The following is a 4,076-nucleotide window of genomic DNA, read 5'->3' as shown; positions in this document are numbered from 1 at the left end:
AATGACAAGAGTACAAGTTACAAAACGCAAAGTACACGATATAAAATTGTACGAAAGGACGTTCGAAAATCCGGAACCGGGGCATGAACCAACTTTCAGCGCTCGACGCAACGGTGTAAAAATTACGAGTCAACTATGCACAAGAATAAAATATAATATTTAAATAATTCATAATAAGAATAATATTAAATAATAAAAAGTTGTTAATTGAGCATAGTTCAGGGGTCGTAAATGAAAATTTAATTTCATATTTTGCCTATAAAAGGCGATGATTGTCGATGTATTTTACACACACATTTTTCTATCCTAAATCTATCTTTCTATTTCTATATCTTTCCCCTTAATATCAAATATCAATATCTATATTCTATATCTCTATCATAATGTTAACTTAATAAGATATAACAATAATCTTAATTTTAATTTTAAATTATGATAATAATAAGATTTATGATAGAGATCGTTTGAGTGTGTAAGTCGAAATTCTGTCCGTGTAACGCTACGCTATTTTTAATCATTGTAAGTTATGTTCAACCTTTTTACATTAATGTCTCGTAGCTAAGTTATTATTATGCTTATTTAAAACGAAGTAATCATGATGTTGGGCTAATTACTAAAATTGGGTAATTGGGCTTTGTACCATAATTGGGGTTTGGACAAAAGGACGACACTTGTGGAAATTAGACTATGGGCTATTAATGGGCTTTATATTTGTTTAACTAAATGATAGTTTGTTAATGTTAATATAAAGATTTACAATTGGGCGTCCCTATAAATTACCATATACACTCAATCGGACACGATGGGCGGGGTATTTATATGTACGAATAATCGTTCATTTAACCGGACACGGGAATGGATTAATAGCCACTAGAATAATTAAAACAGGGGTGAAAATTATGTACAAGGACACTTGGTATAATTGATAACAAAATATTAAAACTTTGGGTTACACTCAGTCGACATCCTGGTGTAATTATTAAACAAAGTATTAAAATCTTGTTACAGTTTAAGTCCCCAATTAGTTGGAATATTTAACTTCGGGTATAAGGATAATTTGACGAGGACACTCGCACTTTATATTTATGACTGATGGACTGTTATGGACAAAAACCAGACGGACATATTAAATAATCCAGGACAAAGAACAATTAACCCATGGGCATAAAACTAAAATCAACACGTCAAACATCATGATTACGGAAGTTTAAATAAGCATAATTCTTTTATTTCATATTTAATTTCCTTTATTTTATATTTAATTGCACTTCTAATTATCGTACTTTTTAATTATCGCAAATTTATTTTATCGCACTTTTATTATTCGCAATTTCATTATCGTTATTTACTTTACGCTTAAAATTAAGTCTTGTATTTAGTTATTATTTTACATTTGGTTTTAACTGCGACTAAAGTTTTAAAATCGACAAACCGGTCATTAAACGGTAAAAACCCCCCTTTATAATAATAATATTACTTATATATATATATTTGTATTTTTACAATTATTGTGTGTAAAAAAATATAGTGTTATACTTCACGAGCTCCCTGTGGAACGAACCGGACTTACTAAAAACTATACTATAATACGATTAGGTACACTGCCTATAAGTGTTGTAGCAAGGTTTAAGTATATCCACTCGATAAATAAATAAATAACTTGTGTAAAATTGTAGCATATTTAATAGTATTTCGCACTAAAAATAATACTATTTTGTATACACCCCCTACGACATCAAGTATTTTTGGCGCCGCTGCCGGGGACGCTGAAAAATGCTATATTTTTGTAAACTATGTTTGTTTAAAAGTAATTTTTATTTTTAATATATTGTAATAAGTGTTGAAAAAAAAAAACCGTAAAAAAAAAACGTAAAAAAAAAAAAAACGTAAAAAAAAAAAAAAAAAAAAAATTTGTGTAAAAAAATCGTGTTTTTTTTTAAAAGAAAAAAAAACGATATGAGTCCGCCAAGTGTAATTTTGCTAAATTAATAAAGGAAGTGGACAAACGCATTTATAATTATGACCATGTCGTTATTTTTACTAATAACCTTATACAAGTTATTTTATTTATTGTAAATAAGTCTCCCCACACTCAAATTTACTAATTACACAAAGTTATTTCGTAGTAAAAAAAAAACGGGCACATTTATATTTATAACGACATGACCAATGAAATATGTAATTTTGCTACCTAATTATTAAAGTATTTTTTTAATAACACTCTAGTTACAATTTTTAGTATTAAGATTAGTTTTGCCATAGTTATTTTTATTTCTAGATTTTTTTAGGATTGCCGTAAAATCCCTTAAGTGCTTATTCCTTAAACTAAGTTTTAGGCGCTTTAGAATTTTGCGACGCCATTTTTCGTGCTACTTTCTTATTTTTATTTATCTTTCGACGCCGTTTACCTATGTATCAATTACAATTCCAATTAGTGATCTCTATTTGTAGTTTTAATTTTAAGATAGTGATAGTTATAAGGTTGGATTAACCGCGTGTTTACAAACCACTCTTCGTCTTTTTCATTTTTCGACACTTTTCGACGCGCACTCTTTTTCTCTCTTATTTCTCGCCATTCTAGTTTTTAGGACTTAGATTTTTTTCTACTTCTTCTCTAAATTTCTTAAAATTACGAAAATTTATTTTAAGTGGTTAAATTGATAGACATCAAAATTTTCTGGTTCGTAGTAATAGTTGGATTTGTACGTGGACCGGGTTATTGGAGCCAAACAGTACTCAATTATATTGAGACCAAACGAATCCTGCCCCTCTGCTACATCTTTTGGCTATTCGAAACGTGGGCAAAATCAGAAAAGTCTATTGATTGGATAACTTATATAATTTTCCTTTCCTTTTTAAAAACTAATAGGATATTCAGTGAATGCACCGAGCAAGACGTTCACCACCTTTTGTACGTTCACCACCTGTAACTAGATCAAGACATTTAGCAAATATTGTCGCCGTTGATTTTTCTTTAGAATCGTCATCCAGTCGACCAAGTACTCCAATTCAAATTTCCGATAATCCATTTTTTGAACCCAACCTCACAATTGAGAATCCAGAGAATATTCAGGAACGGTTCGTAGATCCTGAACCATTAAACTTTCCTCCGGAACCACCAATCATTCAAACAGAGATTGTTGAGGAACGACCCATTAAATCAGAATCATCTAGTGATACCGATTCAACAAATTCAATTATGGAGAATCTGGAACCTTTAAGTATGGAAGACCGAATGAGAGCTAAACGCACTGGCCAAGGTCACGCAATTACTCATCCAAACGTTAATGCACCAGATTATGAAATCAAAGGACAAATTCTACATATGGTGACTAATCAATGCCAATTCAGTGGTGCGCCGAATGAAGATCCAAACGAACATCTTCGTACCTTTAATAGGATCTGTACACTATTCAAAATTCGAGAAGTAGAAGACGAACAAATCTATCTCATGTTGTTTCCCTGGACTTTAAAGGGAGAAGCCAAAGATTGGTTAGAATCGTTACCTGAAGGGGCGATTGACACATGGGATGTTTTAGTTGAAAAATTTCTTAAACAATTCTTTCCGGCATCCAAAGCCGTGAGACTTCAAGGAGAAATTGTTACGTTCGCGCAAAAGCCAAATGAAACATTATATGAGGCATGGACAAGATTCGGAAGGATGTTGAGAGGATGTCCTCAACACGGTTTAGACACTTATCAAATAGTACAAATATTCTACCAAGGTGTCAACGTTGCTACACGGAAAAACATCGACATAACAGCTGGTGGTTCAATTATGAAGAAAACCGCAACTGAAGCTTACAAAATTATTGATAACACAGCCTCCCACTCTCATGAGTGGCATCAAGAAAAAGATATTTTTCGTTCATCTAAAGCGGCTAGAGCCGATTCTAGCCATGACTTTGATTCCGTTTCCGCAAAAATAGATGCTTTCGAAAGACGAATGGAAAAGATGAATAAAGATATTCACGCAATACGAATCAGTTGTGAGCAATGCGGTGGACCACACTTAACGAAAGATTGTCACATTGAACCAACGATGGAACAACGAGAGAATGTTTCCTATATGAACC

The 4,076-nt window shown here is 32.0% G+C and overlaps 1 non-coding gene across 1 annotated transcript; it reads right to left on the bottom strand.

Annotated features, from left to right (window-relative positions):
• Positions 1-3,583: 3,583 nt before the first annotated feature.
• On the bottom strand, positions 3,584-3,690 carry LOC139879276 (small nucleolar RNA R71). The gene has a single exon (XR_011770127.1). It is a non-coding gene; the product is annotated as a small nucleolar RNA R71 (small nucleolar RNA).
• Positions 3,691-4,076: the final 386 nt, after the last annotated feature.

Source organism: Rutidosis leptorrhynchoides, chromosome 11 (assembly GCF_046630445.1).
Source record: "Rutidosis leptorrhynchoides isolate AG116_Rl617_1_P2 chromosome 11, CSIRO_AGI_Rlap_v1, whole genome shotgun sequence".
In the NCBI taxonomy this organism is placed as follows: Eukaryota; Viridiplantae; Streptophyta; class Magnoliopsida; order Asterales; family Asteraceae; genus Rutidosis; species Rutidosis leptorrhynchoides.
Note: the sequence above shows the minus strand (reverse complement) of the source record. Positions and strands in the feature narration are given on the sequence as shown.